The sequence below is a fragment of the Xyrauchen texanus genome, chromosome 50 (genome assembly GCF_025860055.1).
Source record: "Xyrauchen texanus isolate HMW12.3.18 chromosome 50, RBS_HiC_50CHRs, whole genome shotgun sequence".
Lineage (NCBI taxonomy): Eukaryota > Metazoa > Chordata > Actinopteri > Cypriniformes > Catostomidae > Xyrauchen > Xyrauchen texanus.
Window position 1 is genome coordinate 436,590 of NC_068325.1, and position 27,243 is coordinate 463,832.

Here is a 27,243-nt window from a genome sequence, read left to right on the forward strand (position 1 = left end):
AAAATATGTTTTTTCTATGTTTTGTCCATAGAACGATCCAAAAACATTTTAAACTGCAATACAGCCCATTAAAATGACTGTATGTCTATCCCTCACAGCCTCGCTGTCATTCCCGTCAAAGATGGCTGCCATGAACTCCAGTTCCACAATCCACCCCGCTTCTTCCAGTTCCTACACTCGTTCCCAATCACCCGAATATTAGTTTCACCTGCACTGTTTTTTGTTCTCTATTTATTAAACTCTTCACTTTAGTTGTCTTGGTTATTGCTTGTGAGTCAATCTGCTTTGCTAACTGCAGTGTTTTGCTTAAACTACCTGTTTGTTCGTTCTTGTGTTTTGTTTTCTTGTTAACTGATCTCCTGGCTTTGACATTGCTTTTGTCTCTACTACACTCCTCTGGATTTGCCCTCTGTACTTTTGCCAGTCTGTTATTAAACCTGTTTTCTGCAACTGAATCCATCTCGTCCAGCCTCGTTACAATGGCGCTGCTGTGAATAAGGTCTATGCTCCCTTGCTTTTAAATCTGAATCACTTTTCACTCTACTTTTGCCAACTGCTAATTCATAATCATTTCTTCATAGCATTCCTTATTCTTTCTATATCTCTAGTCTGCTGTTAGAGGGAGGTCAATTCAGTATGCATTAATGTTTATTAATGTTTATAATTCCGACCCTGGATGCTGATCAGATGAGCCTTTTTTTTTCGAAGCCATTGTAAAATGACTATAAATACACACCTGGGATAGCACATTCTTCATTAAATCCTGAATGAACGAATAATCCTAATTGTTTATTAGGATTATTATTAATAAAAGCAATACGCCACTTAAGTCTCTGTGTTACTGTAAGGACGATTTAGGCTCTCCGCTTCGCATCATACCAATGCATTTGGAGCAGTCTCTTAGAATGGCCATTACCCATGGGTAAATCACTGTAACGCACAGCCTCTTGTGGCATATTGCTTTATTAGATGTTCCTTTTTCATCAGATGTCCACTGTCTGTTCATTGAGTTTTTTATTTATTTATTTAATATTTCTTAAATGCATTTAAAGGAATGTTCCGGGTTCAATACAAGTTAATCTCAATAGACAGCATTTATGGCATAATGTTGATAACCACAAAAATGTATTTTGTCTCAATATTGAGGTTACAGTTAGACGCTAACAATGGAAATTAATAAGGATAATTTTTGGAGGGTTTAAAACCAGAAATGTGAAGATTATACTTTTACTTACATTAATTCTACTGTTACAACTTGTGCATTATTTGAGCTATAAGTCATTAAATCACAATTTTTACAGTAGTTTTTAGCATTTTAGGTTTTGTTGACATTACATCGTCATTGCAACAAAGTTTTAAAATTCGCTATAACTTTACACAGAAAAGGTTAGTAAGTGATTTTATCACAGTAAAATCATGTTAACACACATATTGTTTATGTCTTCTGTCTAATCTTTTGAAACATTGAGTATTTTAACACAAAAAATTGGCCCCCATTCACTTCACTGTCACCAGATTGAGCTTAACTTGTATTGAACCTGAAGCATTCCTATACACATGTCTGAAACCAGGCCCTGATAAGTTAATCAAACATCTTAAAGTTGAAACTCTAGATTTAAGGAAGAATTCGGTCAGCGTTCCACTTGCACTGTATCTAAATGTGCGCCATTTATCAGTGTTTCCTCCGACAACCAAAGTAAAGAGTCTGTAATCTGAGTTCATTTCACATCAAAACGTCTCCACAATTAAAAAGGTTGCGATAAAAAACTTGCTAGTTTTATCATTCCTGTTGGGGTCCATCATAAACAAGGCTTCGTCTAATTCCAACCCTTGAAAAAAATGAATTATCAATGAATTGTTCAATTCCTCTGGACCCGTAAGAAATCTTTGTAGAAATTGCAAACAAAAAGCAGCAGTTCTGCTTTGTAAGTGTACAAGACCTTGCCCACATTCTTCTTTTGGCAAGTACAAAATGTTATGTAGCACCCAGTATAATTTATCCCAAAGAAATCAAACTAAATTGATTGTGTTTTAAGCAATAAATATAAAGATGGATCGACACAAGGCCAACGATGCCACAGAGAGTATGCCACTTGTTTATTTTTGATGAGCACAAAACCTCTGTATGACATCGTTGGCACATGACACTTCCATTTGTTTAAAAGCCATTTTATCTTCTCAATCATCTGAACAGTAGCTGAACAATCTTTTTTATAAACAATAAAGAAATTAGAATTGTCAAACAATGCAGTGTGTGAGCATGAGGACCTGCAGAGGACTGTTACAGACAGCACTCGGATTAGCACCATTCTTTTTACATGAACATAACCAGGAAAATGTCATAGTCATACACAATACAATTTATATAATAATAAATATAGACACAACACCTTTTTTGTGTCTATACTATTCTAATCGAAAATTTTCCTGGACCATTACATAAATGATGAATTATGACATTTCATAATTTACATTAAAATAATACAAGTACACGTGAGTTCAAATTGGCTCACTATTTGCAGGTATGAAAGTCACCTTTTTATTCATGTTGTTATAACTGCACATAAATAATTTATGATGCATTTGTAGATGAGTTATTCATCATTAATAAACCCCTTTATAAACCCTTTACACTTTAATGGAATGTTAATGGAAAGTGTTCCATTAATACTTCTAATTCTGCTCTCAGCTATTGGAGAAAAGGGTTTTAACCAACTAAAGGAGCTTATAAGCCACCATTAATCTTCAAGACACTCTATATTACTGTATAGAGTTCTAATTTTGTTACAAAAAACAGAGCTAAAAACAAAAACTTGCAAACATTTCCACAAATGTTTCTGTTTCTGAATTTCATAATTTCGGTTTATTAAAATGTTTGTAGATCTAGACAATTCTATGATGATATTAAATACATGAGTGCAGTAGCGGCTCATGACCACAGATATTGGTGGGGCAGATCCAACCCCACACACAACATGTGGTGTCTTTCCATTATTCCACCACGAACATAATGTCGATTCTAATATTCTAAATAAGAACAACATATCTTAAAATGTTGACTTGTAGCAGATCAAAATCTCAATCAAAATCTTATTTTATAATGTTAAATGTTGTTAAAGAACACCACGGAGGAGAAGGAGAGAAACAGATCTCTCCACATGTCATTTACATGTTTCCACAGTACTAAAATATAAAATACTTTATAATGATAATAATGATTTCAATCACAGTAAATTAAAAACAGAAAGTTTCAAGAGCTCAACATACAAAATCTCATCACACGTGCACTAAGCTAATACCTTTTGTTTGAAACTCTGTTTATGGGCAGAATTATTTCTGGGGGCTTGTTGCATTTGACCACAGATTTCCATCAGGAAAAACTGAAGGGTGCTATGGAGTTCAGAGGGCAGCTGACTCCCTGCCCCACATGTTTGAATATCTATATCAAACAAAATAGGATAACAACTTATACTAGGCCTGCTTTTTCTTTCTTTCCATAAACCAATCAAAATCAAGAATTTAACAGCTCCATGGAATAAATACTTGTAAGCAACCACTTTAAATCAATAGTTTTCTATTTTCCATCATTTTTTATTTGATTACATCATGCGCAATTCTTAACTGGATTGTTGTTCATTTCCTCATTAAAGATTTTAAGTTCACAGTCTTGTACCTTTTGTCTTTTTGTCCAATTTTCAAATAATTTTTTGCTTTGAATTAAAGTTTGTAATGTTGTGATGTTAATGCTGAAGTTATGCTAGGTGCCTTAAAAGTTCCCCTAATTGAAGAATCACCCATTTATGTTTCAAAAAGGTCAGAAGTGTGGAAAAATAATACATTTTAATCTATAGATGAATTAGATTGTACCATACCTAGCACAGGATTTCCCCTGTTAGAGTAGCCACCAAAAGAAAAGACATGTGAGTGGTCAGCGGTGACCACAGTCATAGTGTCCAGTTCACTGGTCAACTCAGCCGCACGCGCAATGGCCCTGTCAAATTCCACAGCCTCGGTCTAAGCGTGTTTGGCCTGGCCTGCATGATGGCCGTGATCTATTCTTCCACTTAGAGAAAAGAAAACAGACCAAAATAAGTGCATTCGGCACAACAAGGGTTATGCAATGGAAACCACACAAAATATCCACTTATCTTCCACAAAGAGGTAGAATCCTTCAAGGTTTTTGCTAAGAATCTTTATGGCTTTCTCCGTCATCTCTGTCAAGGATGGATCCATTTGTGTGTCACGATCCAACTCGTACCTGGTGTCCTTTGGCTCAAAAAGTCCTAATCGCAGCAAATAAAACCACAGCATTAAACCACATTGGTCATCCACCAGAATAGCTGACCTGGCAAATGCAATATGCCAAACAGAGCTTAATCAAAGACTGAAATAATATGCATTTATTAACAGTTTAACCCTGCAGCATTGTTGAGTTATGATCAAAAATACCTTTGCTGAGTCTAAGCAGGCTTGAAGGTTGGCTAGAAAAAGCCAAAATACTGTTCTACAATTAAAGCTGATTAGGGGTTTTCAAGTTTTCTTCCACCAAACTCGGCACAGATCTTTAGAATTTTCTGACTCGGGTTGCAATGACTTTTCTAAGAGATCAGAATATTCATTTTCGAAAAATTTAAATGTAAATGATAGAATGTTCAACCGGGCCAAAACTTTTTAAACTACCACTGTCAAAAATGTAAATGTAAAGTACGAAATGTTCAAACACCCTTACAAAACCAAGAGTTCATGGCAAACTGGCAGGCAAATTCGCCACTGATTATTTTCACATGCAAATGAGTTTTGTAAAAAACTTGCGGCAAATTGTCCATTGTTGCCAAAGATTTGCAAAGAGCTGCAAATTTCAGTAAAACATTTACACTGAATCACAAAGATTTTTTATAAGGGCGAGCCAAGACCATTAAAACTTTTCAAAATTCAAATGTAAACAAACACTCACAACGCTTTAATTTTCTTTGTTTGTTTGTTTCTCTTTCTTTCTTTCTTTCTTTCTTTCCTACCTGTCTATGTTATAACTTTTGTCTCGACAAACTTTAACTATCTAGTTTTATATATGATGTATACATTATTGATTATATAAATTATATAACTTAAAGATTAAAATAACATGGAACATATAATATACATAAATTGAGAAGGCAGTCTTACCCATCAAGTAATCAGTATTCTCTTCTTTAACAGCATCAAAGTCTTGTTTATTCCAGACATATTTGGCATTCTAAAGTCAAGATAGGAAATATAGGAAATTTAAGGAATACTTCAGGCAAAAATGAAAATTCTGTCATCATTTACTGTCATATTATTCCAAACCCACATGACATTCTTTCTTCCATAAAACACAAAAGGAGATTTTAGGCTGCCTTTTGGAACCATCATGCTCCAAAAATAAGGACAATTATTATAATAGTAGCATAAAAATTTAAATAGAGTCTGAGATCTGAGCAAAATTTGCCCTCCAGCACAGCACTCAAATCTCAAACTAAACTATGCCATGTGAAGATCCAGCACACCAGATGTGATGTCAACGATGGCTGTTCCCTCTCGAGAGGTCTCTCCTATTGCGTAAGTAGCTTACGCTATGGGAAAACTCCGTTTCTCGAGAAATATTGAAGTCTTTATGTAAAACGCATTGCAGCTGCACAGCATACAGCAATGAGCGAGGCAGCTCGGTCATTGGCTGTGCTGCGGCAATTTGCTCGAACCAATGACGGGGCGACTCTGAACGCGCGCCCATCACTGATATCCTTTTTTACTTACAAGTTTTCGCCTCTGCAACGCTTTTGATTTAAGTAAAAGAGCACTTTCCGAGGCGTTGTTCCAAATGCCTTTAACCTGCGCCTCGTGCAGAGGCCCTCTTCCTGACGGGGACCATCACGTTATCTGCACTCGCTGCCTGGGACCGGACCACGCAGAAGCTGCTTTCATTCAGGGCGGATGCCCCGAATGTGACTCCCTGGGCCTCGCCGAGCTGCGTGCTCACTTTGCCGCCTTCGCCGCAAACGAGCCTGCTTCCACCGTGCTGCCGTCTCCTCCGTTCGAGCCGCGCAAGAAAAAGCGCTGCTCACAGAGGCTGCCAGAGCACGCGGAATTCAGTGACGTCACGCCGGGCCAGTCCCCGCGTGCTTCACCACTACCCAAGATCTCCCCGCCGCCAGTCCATTTCACGCAGGCGGACCAGCACCCTCCAACAGAGCGGTGGGTCTCGCTCGCTCGGGCGTCAGGGGACGACGGTGAAAAGGATGACAGCCTTTCTATTGACGCTGCATCCGACGACTGGCCGGGCTCGGCCTTCGACCCCACGCCGTCGACATTAGCGGACACGAGCACGGGCACCAGCATGGACTCTGAGATTGTCCGCATCCTGTCCAAAGCCGTGGAAGACCTCGGGCTCGACTGGTCTTCTCCGGAAGAACCCGCCCGCAGCCGGCTGGACGAGTGTTTCCTGCAGGGGCGCCGGCAGGCCCCTCGACAGAGACCCTCCCCGAAGTTCACGACGAACTCACAAAGTCGTGGAAAGCCCCGCACTCTGCTCGCCTGAAGCCTTCTTTCTCTTCTTCGCTCTCCTCGGTGGACGGCGCGAGAGAAAGAGGCTACGAGGGAACCCTGCCCCTCGAGGAGGCTGTGGCCAATCATCTGTGCCCACCCTCCACCGCTGGATGGAAAGCCAAAGCTTCTCATCCCTCGAAGCCCTGCCGATCTACCTCAGCTCTCGCCGGCCGAGCATACGCCGGCGCCGGCCAAGCTGCGTCAGCGCTTCATTCCATGGCTGTTCTACAAGTTTATCAGGCCAAACTTCTCCGCACCATGGACGAGTCGGGACCTGAACCTGAGGCTTTCAAAGACCTGCGCAGCGCCACTGACGTAGCCCTGCGAGCCACATAGGCCACCGCCCAATCCATCGGCCGGGCCATGGCTAACCTGACTGTCCTTGAGCGCCATCTGTGGCTGACGCTAACAGAGATGAAGGACGCGGATAAGGCGCCATTTCTTGACGCGCCTATCGCTCCAAGCGGCCTGTTCGGACCGGCGGTAAAAGAGTTTGCTGAACGCTTCACTGAAGCTCGGAAGGATTCGCAGGCTAAGCGAATCCTTCCGCTGCCCAAGCGCTCCAGCTCGTCTCAGAGCCACCAGAGACCGCCTCAGCAGCAGCAGCGAGCCAGGGCTGCGCCTCCCGTCTCCCAGCCAAAGAGCAGACCTGAAACGGACGCTCGACACCGCTCGCATTCCGCTAACCGAAGGAAGCCGCCTGAGCAACGGGGTCCTCGGCCCAAGATCGTGCTGAACCTGGAGCCTCGTAAGTCTTCCTAGCAATAGGAAGAAAAAGAGAGAGTGCGTGTCTCGCAAAAGCCGGACCACTCTCTCTAAAACGTGTGAAACATTACCCAGTCCCCTTACAGGCGGCTGGAAATGTCTGTACAGCAGTCAATGGGCCAGTCACAGAACTCGCTCACCTGCAATCAAACGCCGTTTTAGCGGCAACACACAGAAATCACAAAAAGAGTAATTTTCTGCCTGTGTCACTAAGGGGTCACGTGTCCACACTAAAGTGCGCATTCCCACGTATCAATACTGTCCAAACAGTGCCGAATACTTCCCCAGCTCCAGCTGGACGCACCATATATGTAGATTGTGTGCCTATTGTCATGTATGCACCACTACACGCAAGCACTGTTCCCACAGTTATAAACACTTCCCCAGTAAAAGCCGGAAATACTATAAAGGTAGCGGCGTGCCTGCTGTCCTGCATGCACCCCTACACACAAACACTGTATGCATAGCCAAAAGCCCCCGCACGCAAGCAGGAGGCTTTATGAAAGTGGCGCTGTGCCTACTACGGTATATGCACCCCCACCCAAAAGCACTGCCCATACAGTTTCAAACAGTTCTCTGTCTCATGCCGCAAGCATCACAGATGCGACGCATGAGCCAAGAAACTCCCCACTAAGAGCTGGAAGCTTTATGACAGTGGCGCCGTGCCTATTACGCATGTATGCACCCCCACCCGAAAACACTGTCCATACAGTTTCAAACATTTCTCCAGCTCATGCTGCGAGCATTTCGGAGATAGCGCGTGCCTGTAATCTCACACGCACCCCTGCACTCGGCACTCAACAAGGCTGCTCAGCCGCACCGTGCCTCTGACAGCTGTAAGCTCAGTGTTAGCACAAGGCAATTTGCCGGTGGGGCCCATACGCCACTGCGACACGCTCCCAGCCAGCATCCAGCCCATATCTGTGCGAGCAAAAGCCTGGGAAAAAATCCCGACATGCCGAAATAGGTTTTGAACATAATAAAACACGGTTACTCGCTTCAATTCGCCAGCAGACCACCCCGCATTTCAGCGGTGGTCGAGACGAAAGTGAGGAGAGATGTGTCACATGTTCTACGCACCGAGGTGCTCAAACTAATAGAGAAGGGCTTATAGAAACTGTTCCTCCCTCTATGAGCGAGGCAGGTTTTTACAGCCGCTATTTTCTCGTCTCCGAAAAGGACGGTGGCCTCCGCCCCATCCTAGATCTCAGACATCTGAACAAAGCTTTAATGATTCACTCGCTCAGAATGTTAACGACCAAACATATCCTCGCGCAAGTTCGCCCGGGATTGGTTTCTATCAGTGGATTTGAAAGACGCCTTTCACATCTCGATAGCGCCTCACAGGCCTTTTCTGAGATTCGCTCGAGGGACAGTCATACCAGTACACAGTACTACCATTCGCCTATCATTGGCCCCCGTACATTCACGTAAATGTATGGACGCAGCACTTTCCCCCCTGAGACAGCGGGGAGTGCGAATACTGAATTACCTCGACGATTGGCTAATCATAGCACAATCAGAGAGTCAGTTAATGATGCACAGATCTTGGATTATCAGCCATCTAGAATGCCTGGGTCTGAGAATCAATTTTGCAAAGAGCGTGCTATCCCCCAGCCAGAATATCTCCTTTCTGGGAATAGTGCTAGACTCAGTGCAGATGACGGCGCACCTCTCATCAGAGCGCGCGCTCTCTATTCGACGCCTTGCAACATCATTCAGACCCGTCAAACGATTTCAAAGGATGCTCGGTCTCATGGCCTCGGCATCGGCTGTACTCCAGCTAGGATTGTTGCACATGCGTCCTCTCCAACGCTGGCTCAAGAGCCGTGTCCCCACTCACGCGTGGCGCTCGGGCCACTTTTTAATCAGAGCAAATCACGGCTGTATAAAAGCCCTGACGCCCTGGAAAGCCGTCGACTGGTATCGAACCGGCGTGAGTCTGGGCGTGAACACATGGAGAAAAATGATCACGACAGATGCCTCCAAAATAGGATGGGGGGCCCTTTACGAGGGCAGGCCTGTCTCCGGCTTTTGGTCAAACCCGAAAAGCTCTACATATAAACTGTCTGGAAATGAAAGCAGTCGCCTTGGCTCTCAGAGCCCTGCTTCCGTACCTGAAAACGAACACGCCCTGGTCCGAACGGACAACATGACGGTAGTATCGTATATAAATCGCCAGGGTGGACTCAGGTCGAGCTCCCTGCACTCTATGGCCAGGGAGCTCATCTCATGGTCACAGCACCACTTGCGCTCGCTGAGAGCAGCGCATGTGCCAGGCGTCCTGAACCAGGGAGTGGACATGCTGTCCAGAGACAAGGTTCTCCCAGGAGAATGGTCTCTCCACCCCTTGACGGTTCAGTGGTTATGGCAAACCTTTGGCAAGGCGGAGGTCGACCTCTTCGCCTCCAGGGAAACTCCGCGCTGCCCCCTTTTCTTCTCAAAGAGCACAAGTCTGGCCGAGCCGCCCCTTGTATGTTTTTCCCCCGATCGCGATGCTACCTCAGGTCATCAGTCGGATCAGGGAAGTGAAATGTGCAGTGCTCCTGGTAGCCCCTCTCTGGAAAAACCAGACGTGGTTTCCAGAACTGATGCAGATGATGCAATCTGCCCCATGGCCGATTACGCTGAGGCTAGACCTCCTCAGGCAGGCCAACGGGATGATTCTTCATCCCCGCCCCGATCTGTGGGCCCTCCATGCATGGCCCCTCAACGGGTTCCCGAGAACCTCCCCAGTGGAGTTTTGAGAACCATCACGGAGGCGCGAGTGCCCTCTACGAGACGCTTATATGCCCAAAAGTGGAAAGTGTTCAGTGACTGGTGTGATACCAAGAGCTTGAACCCCAAATCGTGCGAGATACCAAGTGTACTCGCCTTTTTGCAAGAGCTGCTGGAGGCGGGCCGCACACCCTCCACGCTCAAAGTCTATGTGGCTACCATAGCGACTTCACACAATCCTGATAAAGGACGTTCATTAGGGAAAAACGACCTAATCATTCGTTTCCTAAGAGGCGCTAGGAGGATGAACCCCCCTCGCCCCCCCTCGGTGCCGATCTGGGACTTGGCCACGGTCCTGGACGCACTCAAGAGTGCCCCGTTCAAACCTCTCCGAACCGTGCACCTTAAACAGCTCTCGCTCAAAACTGCGCTCTTGCTGGCACTCGCCTCAGTCAAGAGAGTGGGCGACCTGCACGCGCTGTCATCAAGCGCTGCTTGCCTGGAATTTAGACCTAATGACTGCAGAGTTGTCCTTAGGCCAAAGCACGGGTATATTCCTAAAGTGCTCTCCACACCCTTCAGAGTACAGGTGATATCTCTGGCAGCGCTATTGTCCCCAGCGGATGAAAGTGACGCTGCCCGGTCAGGGCGCTCAGAGTATATTTGGAACGTTCTGCCCCGTTCAGACAGACGGAACAATTATTCGTATGCTTTGGCGGCCGCACTAAAGGTCTCGCAGTTTCAAAGCAAAGAATATCGCGCTGGATAGTGGATGCTATAAGCTGGCTTATGAAGCCAAGGGCCTTCAATGCCCCTTAGGCATCAGAGCTCACTCTACGAGGAGCATGGCCTCCTCGTGGGCGTGGTCGAGTGGGATACCCATTGAAGATATTTGTGCGGCGGCAGGCTGGGCCTCGCCTTCGACATTTATCAGGTTTTATAACCTACAGGTCCCCTCATTGCATTCCAACATTCTATCAGCCTGACTGTAGAATGGACTGGAGTATGTATATGCTGAGCATTATCTCCTCCCTTATAGGTCCGTCTCTGACTGACTTAGAGGATTTTTATGCATATCAATACATAGAAAAATCAGTACATAAGTTATGTGCTTGTGTTTTTACAATGAGCGCCCCACCATGGACCTCCTTGGGGCAAAGGCGCTCTGTATTTTCCCATTATATAGCTCGCCGTTGGCCGGCTTGTTGGATAATCACTTTGCTTTAAGGCTCAGGCATCCGCCCATTGGTCGCGCGTTCAGAGTCGCCCCGTCATTGGTTCAAGCAAGTTGCCGCAGCACAGCCAATGACCGAGCTGCCTCGCTCATTGCTGTATGCTGTGCAGCTGCAATGCGTTTTACATAAAGACTTCAATATTTCTCGAGAAACTGAGTTTTCCCATAGCGTAAGCTACTTACGCAATACTCGTTCCCTCCTCTCAGGGAACCGAGGTTACGTTAGTAACCGAGTCGTTTTCTCTCTAACACAATTTCAACCCGAGACGATGTACTGGGGCAGTGGTGGCTCAGTGGTTGAGGCTCAGGGTTACTGACCAGAAGGTTGGGGGTTCAAGCCCCAGCACCACCAAGATGCCATTGTTGGGCCCTTGAGCAAGGCACTTAACTCCAGGTTGCTCCGGGGGGATTGTCCCTGTAATAACTGCACTGTAAGTCGCTTTGGATAAAAGCGTCTGCCAAATGCATAAATGTAAATGTAAATGTGCTAAACAGAGCAAAGTCAGATAGGATTGGAATGAAATTAGGGTGAGTAAATTATGACATTTAGTTTTAATTTATGGGTGGTCTAACCCTTTAATATTTGCAATAGAATATTGGAGACATAAACCAAATGCATATAATGCAGTAGCACTCAAACCCAGAGTGCCATAGTTAGCTTTCACACCACAGAGATACGCGGTGGCCGTCGCTGCACTGTCAGGCATCTGCTTATCCACATTGTAGGTCTACACAAACACATAAAAAACAATTAAACACCAGCATGCACAACATCTACAAGTGATGTGAGAGATAAAGCTTTCCGAAACTTTGATTTAACTGAATCAACTGCTTCAAGAATCATCTGCTAGTCACATGCGTGTAAATGCAATGGGAAGACTTGTGTAAAAATATTTAAGTTTGATTATATAATAAAGTGGTTGGTGAGTGTATGTAACAACTTATTTTAATAGACTAAACGCACTCTGGCAATTTGTTTACTTGTCCTGTCACAAAACTTTTCCTGGCTCAGCTGAACAATCAGTGTCAGACTGGCTGTCAGAAATATGATGATAGTTTCACTTTCAGTTATAATCTATATCGCAGCAGTCTGTCTGGTTTGAGTATGAAAAATTGTGCCACGGTTGAAATTACTGAGATCATGTTTTTTCCACATTCTGATGGTTGCTGAGAATATAAACTGAAGCTTCACTTCTGACCCATATCTGTATGATTATATGCATTAGACTGCTGCCAAACAATTGGCTGAGTAGGTGTACAAGTGTTCCTAATAAAGTGGTCGTAAGTGTAATCAGTTCTTCTTGTAAATGTAAAATGTTTAAGCAGCATGTTACCAGCCTATCATAATAAACAATCTTAAAGGGACAGAATAACTAAATATGTTAAATATCAAACAAAGAGTAAAACAAAAAGTCATAAACATGTTTTGTTGCTTGCCTAATTGCCAGGAATAGGCTGCTTTTTTGTTGATATTGATAGGATGTCCAGGTATTTGGTGGCAACTTGTGAACTGTCCGTTCTGAACAAAAAATAAACTGTATCGTTCTGTTCAGTTTACTACACAGTTCACAGACTGATAGACACAGGTAGTTTTGTGTACCTTTGACAGAGCGAGATGTGGAAATGTGTCCATGGTCAGGACGCTTTCCTCTCCTGTCTGTCCGTTCATCTGTCCCTTCAGGATTCTGGTTGCGGTCACAGTGCTAATTCCCATGCCTTTTCACAGGTCAAGAACAACATGTTACACAACTCTTAAGCACACATATGCACAAATTCACAAGATAAGTTTTTTTTTTTTTTTTTTAAATGTGTTCCTCACTTGAAATTAAATTTTGTAACATTTGAAAAAGTAGCTGAAAATGTGCTTTTAACTGATGATGCAAATCAATATGATCTAAGATTATTCCACAAAAACTGAATAATATCACAATAATGGAAAGTGAACACAATGTGCATCAAGATGCAAAAGATTAAATAGAAAAGAACAAGGCAAAAACAAGAAATATGTCAAAAAATAATTACATGCCACTCTGCATGATCATATACATTATGTTCTGTACACTTACCATCTCCGAGAAAGAGGATGAGTTCCCTTTACAAAAGGCTTCACTACGATGTTGCGCTGCTAAGCGCTACGGGGGAACAGCTTTCGCTGTGAGCTATAGTATATTTTTCAATATTCTAGTATGTTTCTTATATATCAAAATACTTATATGAGTTTCCTGGCCTTTGTGTGACCCAGGAGAGAGCATATGAGGTTACTAAAAGTGTTGATGCTGCAGAGGCCACAAAGAGCACCCAGCTGTAACAAAATAATGAGACTAAGGACCTTGAAGATAGACTAAAGCCAAGTTTCTACCAGTAAAAAGATATCAAAACGCTCTGTGAGATAATGGTGGCAAATAGTATCCATTGGTTACAAAAATAACAAAGGGGCACAGAAATGAGGTAATGCCAGATAACAAACTGTATAGAAGAGGAGGTTTTGGACTAAGACAGTCAGAACGGACAGCTGGCCGGTCTCATGTTTGTTGGTGTTCAATAAACTACAAGTTTGGCATCTGGAACTCAAGACGCTGAGAGTTTTCTTACAACTTAAAGAGATTCATCGTGATATTCCACGACATATCTTTGGCGACCAACTCGTGGGGCTGGCATTGAGGTCAAGAGGGCAGAGGTCGCTGGTGGGACGGCTTGCACAAATCGCACAGAAACACCAGCGCCAGAAACTGAGGTAAGCATCTTTGCTTAAGGTGTTTTTGTGTGATCTGTGGTAGCGAGTCCCGGTAAGTGGCTTCCCTAAGACTTTTGCCAGTCCGGACATAGAATAATTTGAAGTAATTGGCTAAAATAGAGGCGAGTTCCAGATTTCAAAAATAGGTAAGTGTGATTGCGTATGGAAGTGTATGTTATATGAGCCCTATAAATATCCATCCAGATAGAGAGGTTGATCCTTTGCTGCATAACTAATGAGGAGTATGTATGCAATTTACATAAAAGAAAATCTATTTAGACTATTTTCATCAATATAAGAGGCAGAAGAGATCTGATGATTAATAAATATTATGATTGTAGAATTAAAACCAATGATAAAAATTATATTTGTATGTCTGTGTAAATGTGTGTATGTATATGTATATGTATGTATGTAATACAGTATAAACAAACAAATAGCTTTAAAACAAAAATGTGAATGAAATCAAAAAGTTAACCCTTAGCGGACTGGACAACGTTTATTCTTGGGCTGTTCTTTTCATGTCATGAATGAAGCCTGATGTAAGATTAACTAAACTGAGCAGGAGCAGCTGTTGAATGGACATGTGTCAGATCATAACTCCTTTTATATCAAAGTGATGAGTAAGAATATTTAGATTATAAAAAAGTGATAACTTTAAAGTGATTGAATTGCATTTGGGAAATCACATTATCTGGACAAACAATAAAGTGTATTGCGCTAAACTAAAGTCAAATAAGTAATTGTATTTTAAACCAAGGTTGTATTTAAGATAAGTGTTGTTATATTAAAGCAAATGGCAAAAGAGGACCAAAGATATGATAAAATAAGAAAATTATATTTTGTATCTGTGGCAGCGGGGGCGTGGTCAAGCGCCCGTCCGGGAGAGGAAAGCGGTAAGGGCGCTTACACCTGAGCTAAATTATGCCTAAACACCTGTCTCTAATTCCAGTGAGCACGAGGAGAGCGGCATAAAAACAGACACAGAGCCTCCAGACGGGGAGAGAGACCACAAGCAGACCCAGTGTTTGTCATTTGTATTGTGTGTGCAAATAGTGTGAGGAAAATATAATTAAAAAGACTTACCTTGAGAGGAAGACCTGTTTCCTGTCCTCCTTCACTAGAACGGTGCTACAGTATCTTGTGCAGTTAAACCTTAAATGTGAAAACTTCACATTCATGTGTCCATTTTATGTTCTGTCTGGTCCAGTTTATGAGAGAATACTATTTTAACATTATTAAATTAAACACAAGAAAGTTGTTTTTGAATTTTCTATGATTTTAAAAATGTCTGGAGAACAATTTAAATGTGAGTGCAGCGTTATCGGTGTAAACTTGATCAACCAACAAAAGATAGGCAGAGATTTTTTATTTTTGTTAGGGACTGTCTGATGAAGGCATTGAGGATGGCTTTGAGGGGAAACAGGCCTCTCTTGATGTCTTCAGACAGACAGAAAGGGGCCCCGACTTTAGAAAAAAGATAGATAGCAAATAGTTAGATATTTTATTTTAATTTTATTTATTTTATGTTTGGTATACACAGAATAGGTCTTGGTTGATCGTGGATACACTGAGAAGCTGCATTTGAGACTAAAATTAAAGGAAAATAAATTTAAGAATGATTTGGATCATTTAAAAATTAGTCTTTGGGGCAGGTGAAGCCCATAGAGAAAGGTTAAGATTAAATTGAACATCATAACTTCCTCATATATGAATGTTAATAAGTTCATATTCATGTGTCTATTCTGTGTTTCTTTTGTCATAATTATGTGTATGTTGTTTCACTAACTCATTCTGGAACTAGTTTCTCACCATTGCAGACGGCTGAGAAAGATGATTTTATAGAAGTTACTAATGCTGCAGGAGGAAATCCGGAGACAAAGAAGACTGAAAATGATGTGATTGTTCTGATTGATCTTCCTGCCCTCATTACTGCTGCATTTGTAGATGTTCCATTGGCTGTGTCGGTTCTCTGGTGATACTCCCTGAAAAAGAAAATATCTGTTTACTGATACCAAATAATTAAGGATTGAGGACTGAGCAGCATCAAGACCAGTGGCAAGAGGTGACGACCCAATGACGGGTAAGACTTGACAATGGCATAAAAGGTTAAGCAACCAAAGCAGGGGCGTCACCGCCCTGGAGACCTGACTAAGAAGGTTTGAAAGGGGTTTAAGGAAGTGGATGAATGCTCTTAGATCAGAAGCATCAAAAGGGAGGTCTAGAAGAGACCTGCTCAAAAATTTAAAAGTTCCACTGAACCCGACAGCATTTTAATAACCACTTTACTAAAATAACTTATCACAGTGTTAAATACTAAGCATTCTGTCACTGTGTTGTCAGGGAATCATACCCTGTGTAGAGGATTATTTATAGATTGGTTTTTGGGGTAAAGTTTTGAGAACCGTTGCAGACAAAGGAGTGCTTGACTTTATATAGAAGTATTAAACAAACATGGGAATGTTTGTATGATAATGAATTTAGACTGGAAGATGATTTATTACTTTTACTTATGCTTTAATTGAACTCATGTACATTTTAAAAGTAATAAAGAATGGAAAAGATATATGGTGGTGACTAAAGATTAAGATTGCTTGTCTTGTTTGTTTGTAACAATATAAATGGAATTAATTAAGAAATAGGGTGCAGGGTTGGCTACAATTGGTATAATAATTGAAACAACAATTCTTGAGAGGGGAATAATATTATATTGTGTGTTACCACTGATTAAATAATTATGTAAAAACCAGATGAATTACTGATCAATGTAAATGGCCCAATGCAACAGAAAGACCAAACTGGGAGGAAATTGATTCCTCCAATGATATGTTATATATTTGATAATTCTTTTATTGATTTAATACTCTGAATTACTCTGATATAGTCTGAAACTATGAAAAACAGCTTAGCTTGCAGGGAAAATTAATTAATGTGATACAGACATTGAGAGTCCTTGGGAAACAGGAGGAAATGAAATGTATGTGATAAGTGAATGAGTAGGGAGTTTTAAGTTAAGGAACACCTGTGGTAGTTTACCTCCTCTGTGGAGAATTATAGCCTTTTGTGAATGACCATGAAAAATGTTGTGTATAGATATGGGATGATCTAATGTTTTTAATTGGAACAAAGTCAGGCTATGCCTGGCTCCTGCCTGGAGGAGGCAGAGGACCCATGTGTTATTTAGTGCTAGAAATGAGATGCAACAAATGCGTGTGTAGCAAATGACTCTAATAAGGGAAATCATTTAATATATTAACCAAATGAAAGCAGAAAGTATTGATTGTTAGTTAATATAAAACATGTAACCATATGAGGTGATTACAGTGTTCTTTATGCATATAAAATGAAATAGTCATGCTGTTGCCATCATTGAAGCAAGTTAGGACAGGATGACCCGCTGAAGGAGAGAAGGTGGAAAACAATTGCGGCCTACAATACCAATGAATAAGAAAGACATATTAATATGGATGTTATTACTGACATACTTGGGACAAGTGTTGCCCCCAATGACGGGGCCTACCAGAGAAACGTCCCAAGAAGGACCAGGATCCCCAGATGAACAATTCTATGAAAGCATACTGCAGAATGGGCTCCCTACAATCAGCCTTGGAGATCTTGGTTGGCCTTTCCAATGAAGCTAACCTGAAACTAAATAATCCAGAAAGTGAATTCAGAAAGTACAGAGCACTTGACGGACTGTATTGAAGAAACTATGAATATGGACTTCCCAACGATGAATACGAGGCAAGATTCAGACAAAGAAGAGCAGCAAGCACAAAACTAAGAACCCAAGGAAGAAGAAGATCAGCAGGAACCGGCTACAGAATCTGAGGAAAGAGAAGAGGAAGTAGAAGGACAAGCGAAATTAGGGGAAGAGCAGGCTGCGGCAGAAAAAGGGATTGAAGTGCCGCAGTAGAGCAGGAAAGCATAGAAAGTGAGACGGAAGTACATGTCACAGAAGAACAGGACCACGAAAGTGAAGAAGGAGAAAGACAAGAAGAAAGTGATCGTCCTGCTGAAACAGATTCAGAAGCAACTGAAGGAAATGAAACAGGCCAACAAGCGCAGTTGTTCGAGCAAGAGTTGTGGCACATGGAGAAAGAATGGAAGCTCAAGGAGGTATTAGTGTTGATGATGCTGTTACTAACATATTTGGGACAGGTATTGCCTCCTATACAGGGCCTACCGGACAGGCGATCAAGGAAGGCCCAGACTCTCCAGGTGAAGGACTGTCACAACGACTATGGTATGATGAATTTCCTACAATTGACATCTCAGACCTTCAATGTTATTCCCCCGAATGAGCAGAGACTAGATAACATAGCACGAGAAATCAGAAAGAAGCGAACGCCTGGATCACTAAACAAAGGTGAACCTGAAAAGCAAAGAATCTGGATAAGCAATTTGGCTAAGCAGAACAAACCGAAGAATCGGCTTCAAAAGACACCTGTCAAAATAATCACCCAAAGACTGAAAAAGCAAATAAATTTAGAAAATGATATGGAACCCATAGAGTCAGCAGGAACAGAGGAACTATTACAATATGCAAATCAAAATGACTGGTATAAATGGGCCAGATATACAGCTAAGCAAGCAAAAATGACAAACTGTGTAATGTGCTCACCCACTCCATTGAAAAAATTTGTAGTAGTCCCAAATCAGTATGATTATAAGCATTGCGCTGAGTATTATGCCAAAAAATTGTGGTAAAACAGGGAGAACAGTGTACTGCCCAGCAGAATGTTTGGCATTCTTGGGTCATCCGGAATATGATAAATATTCTAAGATGATAGGGTGGGGAGATGAATGCAAAAAATTAGACATACGTGTGGATAATGAGAAAAAAGAAAGCCCATTATCATATAAAATAAATTGTCAACTGGTGTATGAATGTTTTAACAAAACTAAAGGAAAAACGAATGTAGGACAATTTAAGGGCAATTGTGCAGTAATATGGCATTTAGATGATGAAATGTTTTTTAATAATATTGTGATTAGGTTTAGATTTAGATTGCTGTATATACATACATACCAAATAATACATCCCAGAAGGAACTTTTACCCAGGCGATGAGGAAACTGCATGACCTGAGAAAGGAAGTTAAATCTAATGTAGGGAGAGATCAGCGGTTTGGGCAATGGTTTGATGATCTTTTTGGTTCATGGAAGTTGGGGCTAATGAAAATAGGTATAATAGTAGTTATGGGACTGACCCTATTTGCATTATTGTTATGTTGTATTATACCCATTCTGAGATCAATTATGACTAGAACGGAGGCTAAGCAAATGGTAGCCATATCAATGATGACAACGCAAACAAGTGTAGCAACCAGACAATATACCATTGGGCCAGGATTGGATGAACTTGATGAGATTTACTGAGAAGCAATCAAGAAAATAACAATGTAAGGGGAATTTTATTTTTGAACACTTTTCTCATGTTTTTGATAGTAAGGGAGACAGCAAGACTATTGTACTTTCATTTTACATAACAAAATAGGTAGCATCTCAAGAAAGGAGTTAGAGGGTGTTTTGTTTGTTATTTTTGACATATTCCCCTATTATCAATGTAACCAATTACTTATTACTTATTGGTGAAGTATATCTTTAGTACACTGTATCTAACCAAATAGAAGTAGCATTTTTGATGATTATGGTTCCATATAATGTATATGTGAAGTTATTGCCAAGAGAAGACATATAAGAGCTATATTTGAAGACAGGAGCGACGAGCACCTCAGTGCTTGGCTGCAAAAGCAAATAGACTCAACTGGTGGTTTAAAAACCCGCTGTCTGCTCCAACACACCACCAGATAGCGCTCCAGGCTACCGGAATTGTCTGTGAGTTCCTCTGGCAACGAAGGATAAATATTACTATGTTACTTTTAATAGTGTTTTGTTAAAGCATATATATATATATATATATATATATATATATATATATATATATATATATATATATATATATATCTTCTACTCAATGGATAATCAATTGTACTCTACATCACGCAAGGCTTCACATTTGCATGCACATGCTTATTACAAATGAGTTGATTTTTGTCACCCACCCCCAGGCACAGCGCTAGCTAGAGGACTGGGATCTTTTACTCCTTCCTAGTTAAGTGTGGATGGAGAGGTTTGGTCCCAAGTTCTGCAGAGTGCAGCCCCATAAAAATGGCATTGGATAGTGGACTGAGTGGCCTACTATGGCTACATGATGAAATGGGACAGGCTAGCTTGTGTGACTGCACTCTGGTTTGAGGAAATAGAGTGTGAGACTTTTTTAAGTCTCAGAGGTGGGAATATATAGTATATTTTTCAATATTCTAGTATGTTTCTTATATATCAAAATACTTATATGAGTTTCCTGGCCTTTGTGTGACCCAGGAGAGAGCATATGAGGTTACTAAAAGTGTTGATGCTGCAGAGGCCACAAAGAGCACCCAGCTGTAACAAAATAATGAGACTAAGGACCTTGAAGATAGACTAAAGCCAAGTTTCTACCAGTAAAAAGATATCAAAAGGCTCTGTGAGATAATGGTGGCAAATAGTATCCATTGGTTACAAAAATAACAAAGGGGCACAGAAATGAGGTAAGGCCAGATAACAAACTGTATAGAAGAGGAGGTTTTGGACTAAGACAGTCAGAACGGACAGCTGGCCGGTCTCATGTTTGTTGGTGTTCAATAAACTACAACTTTGGCATCTGGAACTCAAGACGCTGAGAGTTTTCTTACAACTTAGAGAGATTCATCGTGATATTCCACGACAGAGCCGAGCTGAATAATGTGTGGAACACGTCAATGGACATTGACCGGAATTTATAGCCTCGGCTGATGTAATCATTAGATGCACCTGAGGCCAGGCTATAAATGGATACGTCACCAGGTGTCGTCAGAAACTCTATTTTCAGAGCGATTCTGTTTCTGTGTGTTTCACACACCCTGTCAAAACTTTCTTTCGTCTGTTAGGAGTTAGAATCAGTTAAACAGTGTGCAGTGAACTTTGTTCTTTGTTCTCTTTTCTCTTCTGTTTAGAAAATATTATATATATATATTTCTAAAAAAGAGAGAATGACTGAAAGCCGCAAACGGTGCGTGTTCCCCTCTTCTCGCTCTATAGCTGAAGACGACACACATCAGTTTTTGCTGTTTGTTTGGGAGCACGCTGCTCTCGCGTTGCAGCAGGGCGGGTGCGAGCACTGCGATTTGCTTTAACAGGCAGAGTGCGTCGTGCTCGCCTCGCTTGCTTCCGGGAGTCAGCACTCTCGAAAAGAAGATCGTTCGTGGGGCTCTTGCATGGTTTTGGCTGAGGAGCAAGAGACGGGTTGATCCCTTTCTCTCACTCTCTCCCCAAACCCAGCTGTTTCTTCACATGATCTCGACGCTTCGGATCATGAGGTGGATCGCTATTCTCTTCCCGCCTCCGAGCTTTCCGTCCGCGATAAAAAATCTACGGCGGAATTGCTTGATGTTGTTACTCGTGCGGTTGCCAGATTGGTCTGGCCACGCGAAAAAGAGACCCCCAAACGCTCCAAATTAGGGGATAGATTTTATCTTCCAGTCTAAGAAAGGGAACGCCTCATGGGTTCCTTCCCTTCTTTGATAAACCTCCATTAAGAGCTTTTTCGCTCATGGAGAACCCCTAAAAAAATTATATTTTCTTCCCGTGTTCACATACCCTCGACGTCATTATATTCGACTGTCGTGGGTGCTGAGGCACGGCAGTATTCAGTGATGCCGCCGGTCGAAGAGACGCTTGCGGGCTATCTCTCGCCGGGCTCGGCATCGTCACTTAAGTAGCCCTCTCTCCCCTCAAAGCCTTGTAGGACAACCTCCACTTTAGTGGGAAGGGCTTATCAAGCAGCAGGTCAGGCTGGTGCTGCTCTGCACACTATGCTGTTTTACAGGCGTACCAGGCTGACCCCCTGGGCGACCTGAGTGTGGGTTCTGCGCTTGACGAGCAAGCTGCAGACCCGCCTCGGTCCTGACTGAAGGGAGGCTCAAAAACAAAGCGTGGTGAGTCGTGCTCCTCCTCCCAGGGATTGGGGACAGTCTCGCCGCCCTCGCCAGCCCCGAAGCAAGACCCAAGAGAAAACCCTGACGGTCTTGCACCTAGATTAGGGGGTAGCTCCCCTCGGGACGGGGCGCGTGTTTCACTTCACCCCTCCCGGTACCCCCTCGAAGCCCCCCATTCCCGCCACCTCTTGGTGTTTCGGGTTGCAGAGGCTTCCACCAAAATTGGGTGTTTTCGCTGTTCCTGCATCTTATTCAGGATGCGAAGCACCCGACAACCCCTCAACAGGAAGTGTTAAAATATAATACCCATCTCAGGGATCCTGGCAGCGTGGAAACTCCTGCCGGATATATTCTTTTTGTGGGTCTTATAAGGGCGTCAGGATTTAATTCACTCGCCGTTTTTCCGTGATTCAACGGCGTGTTCTCACTACCGTAAACCGGATTTCTTTTTTTGTAAAAACAAAAACTCATTCTCCTGGTTAAAGGGGCCACGGTATGTGTTCCCCTTCCAGAGAGAGAGTTAGGTTATTACACTAAATACTTCCCGTTACCCACGGAGGGTGAGGGGTGGCGTCTGGCTTAGATCTTAAAGCTTGAACTACCCGTGGGTGTTCAAGTCCAAGATGATGCCTGTCAAGATGGTCGTGTCTCAAGCCCTACAACTCGTTTGGCTGGTCACCATCGATCTTATGACGCACTTCTATACTTCATTTAGAAGTTCTGCCACAACATGGAAAGTTCCTGAGGTTCACTTCCGGGGGCGAAGTCTTCCAGGGTCAGGTTCTTTCACTCAGCCTAGCCATTTTTACCCGCACATTCACAATGCATGATGTAGCGCTGGCTCCTTGCGACTCCGGGGCATCTGCATTCTGAATTATGTAGACGACTGGCTGATCCTAGCGCAGTTCCAGGAACTGGCAGTTCAGCACAGGGGCATCGTCTTAGCTCATCTGTTTCTCTGGGGTTGAGGCTCAACGCCAAGAAAAGCGTCCTCTCTCCCACTCAGAACACTGTCTATCGGGGCATCGTATGGAGTTCAATCTCTATGCGGGCACAACTGTCTCCCGCTAGGATTGAGTCGATTTAGATCACCCTGAGCAAAGTCAGGCTAGGTCACGGTTGCACTGTTATCAGTATCAATGATTTCCAGGTCTCAGGGCGAATGCGTCCACAGTGATCCCTCTGGACCTTCTGCTCATGAGACCGTTTTTGTTGTGGCCAAAAGCCAGGGGATTCTTCCAAGGGCCAAAACCCCTAGGCTAAATAGGGTTACGCGCCTCAGGCTTCGTTCCCTTTCTATGTGGTTCAGACCCCGGTTTTCTGCCTTGGGTCCCACTCTAGGTGCGTCTTGTTGTCGCAGGCTGCTAACGACAGACGCCTCCCTGATGGGCGGGGTAGCGGCCTTAAGTGGTCGTCCAGCTTAAGGGGATAGGAGGGTCGTCAGCTCGGTTGTCACAGTCACTGTCTCGGGTTGATGGCTGTATTTCTGGCCCTGAAATACCTCCTCCTGAGGCTGCCATGTCTTGGTGCGGGTGGACAATGCAGCGGTAGCCTCTTACATAAATCATCAAGGAGACCCACGTTCTTGTCAGCTGTATTTCTGACACGTTGGGTTCTCCTTAGGGCCCAGGGCAAGCTCCTGTCACTCAGGTCAGTTATATCCCTGGATGCCCATATATGGGAGCAGATTTACGGTCCAGACAGAAAATACCAACGGGGGAGTTAAGAACTCCACCCTAAGATAGTAGTTGCCCAGAGTTCGCCAGCAACGGTTTTTGCCTCTTACTGATAGCACCGCGCTGGCCGAACAGGGCTTGGTTCTCGGAGCTAATCTCTTCCCTCGACGGCTCGCCTTTGGCGATGCCGAACAGGAAGGATCTTCTGTCTCAGGCACAGGGCAATATTTCATCCCTGCCCCAAATTGTGGAATCTTTCATGTTTGGCCCCTAAGGGTACCAACTGAGGGACACAGGGCTCTCTCCTGAGGTTATCGAGACCTTTTTAAATGCCGGGCTTTTTCCACTTGGAACAAGTTTGGGTGAGATCTTAGGGCAGAAGAGGACCTCTTCGCCTCTATGAATAGCGCAATGTCTCCTCTACTTCTCCCTGAAATCACCCAGCCCCCTTGGGTCTGGACGTTAAGACACTTACATGACCCAGAATGCGTCTGTATGCGTTTCTTTCCCGGTTTCTCTGCTCCGGGAGTCTTGGCAATGTTCACCAGCAAGGGTCTTGCCTCCTATTAATGGCGCTGCGCTGGCTGAACAGGATATGGTTCTCGGAGTTAATATTTCTCCTCGACGGCTCGCCTTGGGCGATACCGAACAGGTAGGACCTTCTTTCTCAGGCTCGGGGGACATATTCAGCCCCGGCCCGAATTGTGAAACCTTTCATGCTTGGCCCCTGTAGGGTACCAACTGAGGTTCACAGGGCTTTCTCCTGAAGTTATCGAGACCATTTCAAGTGCTAGGGCTCCCTCCCTTGGAACTGATCTGGGTAGATTTTACAGGGCAGAAGAGGACCTCTTCACCTCTGTTGATAGCGCAATGTCTCCTCTACTTCTCCCCGAGTCACCCAGTCCCCCCCCCTCGGGGGTGCTGATCGTGGTGGCGCATACATGGCACAAATGCTCCTGCATGCGTTTCCTTCTAATAAGTTCAAATTACAGAACCAGCTAACTGCCAGTTTGCTTCAGTTCTGGATTTTCTGTGGAAAGAACTGTCAGCGGGCACTTGCCTCGCCACTGCCAGGTTCTATGTGGCTCCCACTTCGGCTTGCCACGCCTTGGGGGGCAGGGTGCCCTCTAAGAGGCATCCTTGCTAGGACCTCTTCATAGGGTAAGACCCCCCTTTTTAAAACCTCTAGAGTCAGCGTTTGGTAGACTTCTGACTCTCAAGATGGTTTTTCATATGGCAATTACGTCTCTAAGGAGACTTGGGTACCTACAGGCTCTGTCTCTTTTGCCGGCCTGTTTTGAGTTGCCCCAGGTAGGACCAAGAGCATTCTTTGCACCCTCACCCTGACTACCTGCCCAAGGTGCCTTTCTTGAACCTTGGCCAGTCATTCTCTAAGCCTTCTGCTCCCTGCCGTTTGTAATGCCGGAGCAGCTAAAGACTACTCAGACTTTGTCCAGTCTGTGCCCTTCAGAATTATGTCCACCGCATTTGCTGGTGGCGTAAAGTCAGGGCAGCAGTTCTTCACTTTGAAGCCGTGACCGGGTTGTCACTTTGGGTGAGGGACCTTACTGCCCGGGCCTCACGAGGCTGCGTTCAAGCTTCGCCAGTAGGTTTTAGGGCGCACTCTTCCAGAGGGCTCTCCTCCTCTAAAGCCTTGGCTAGAGGTCTCCCTCTGCAGCAAGTTTGTGGTGCGGCAGGTTGGTCCTCTCCGCGCACATTCATTAAACTTTTATACTTTGGATGTTCTTGCCACTCTTGGCTCTTACGCCCTTGAATTGACACCGAACAAGTTTGTGGTGCGGCAGGTTGGCACTCTCCGCACACACTAATCACATTTTATGGTTTAGATGCTTTGCTACTCCGGACTCTTATGTCCTTGAGTCGACATCTCAGCCCATGCCTAAAAAAGTTTGTGATGCGGCAGGCTGGTCCTCTCCGCTCACGTTCATCAGTTTTTATGACAAGTTTGTGTTGCGATAGGATTCTCTTCGCACACATTCATCGAACTTTATGGGTTAGATGCTTTGCTACTCTAGGCTCTTATGCCCTTGAGTCGACATCTCAGCTCATGCCTGAACAAGTTTGTGATGCGGCAGGCTGGTCCTCTCCGCTCACATTCATCAGTTTTTATGACAAGTTTGTGTTGCGATAGGGTTCTCTTCGCACACATTCATCGAACTTTATGGGTTAGATGCTTTGCTACTCTGGGCTCTTATGCCCTTGAGTCGACATCTCAGCTCATGCCTGAACAAGTTTGTGATGCGGCAGGCTGGTCCTCTCCGCTCACATTCATCAGTTTTTATGACAAGTTTGTGTTGCGATAGGGTTCTCTTCGCACACATTCATCGAACTTTATGGGTTAGATGCTTTGCTACTCTGGGCTCTTATGCCCTTGAGTCGACATCTCAAGCTCATGTCTGAGACCTCTCACGTTTTTGTGAGTACACTGCACAACCGTAGGGGTCCGGACAGCCCCAAGTGCGGCGGCGTGGGTATTGCGTTCCCCGTAGCGCTTAGCAGCGCAACATCGTAGTGAAGCCTTTTGTAAAGGGAACGTCTCGGGTTACAGGTGTAATCCTTGTTCCCTGAAAAAGGCGGAACGAGATGTTTCGCTGCTTTGCCGCACTGGGACGTCCCAGGACTGCTCTTCAAAAAGAAGTATCTGACGACACCTGGTGACGTATCCATTTATAGCGTGGCCTCAGGTGCATCTAATGATTACATCAGCCGAGGCTATAAATTCCGGTCAATGTCCATTGACGTGTTCCACACATTATTCAGCTCGGCTCACAGCGAAAGCTGTTCCCCCGTAGCGCTTAGCAGCGCAACATCTCGTTCCGCCTTTTTCAGGGAACAAGGGTTACACCTGTAACCCGAGACGATTTTTAGCACGATGCATGTTGGGCTTCACAGAGAGTGCCGTATTCAGAGCCTGTTTTGCTTTAACATGCCAGAAGTTTGGCTTCTCCTCCTCTTTAAATAAATTCAAGACATTTTTTTTCTTCACTTGATTTCTCTTTGTTTGGAGAGAAAAAAATAAAATAATAGCGCACATTGGAAAAATACTTACCGGGATTAACTGTTAAACCTCCTTTCAAGCATGACAAAACAAATATTCCAAAAATCAGAAGGAACTGTCGCATGGCCATGGTTTCAGTGACTGAAATGACACTGACAGACCTGTAAATATAATTTATAGTCTAACTTCAGACCAAAGGTCAATTGTAGTTCTCAGCAGCTCTTTTGTAAGCAAGAATGTTTTATCACATGTTAATCATGCATTATTATATGATATGGACCCTGTCTAGCACATGTCAATCCTATAGATAGGACAAAAGGCCAAACCTAATCTTTGGCAATAATTACACTGAACTAAATGAACCGAAATCTACAGCATTGTTTTGTGCTAAACTATTTACAGGTACTGAACTCTTACATTCTATTCTGAACTAAACTGTACTGAATTAACTTTTGTATTGTGAACTCTGCTGTTCCATACTAAACTTTGTATTCTGAACTTTTTAAATAAACAGCTCTG

At 43.5% G+C, this 27,243-nt stretch overlaps 1 pseudogene; it reads right to left on the reverse strand.

Annotated features, from left to right (window-relative positions):
- The window catches only part of LOC127640957 (intestinal-type alkaline phosphatase-like), a 29,449-nt pseudogene extending 2,779 nt beyond the window's left edge, over positions 1-26,670 (reverse strand).
- Between the last annotated feature and the right edge of the window lie 573 nt (positions 26,671-27,243).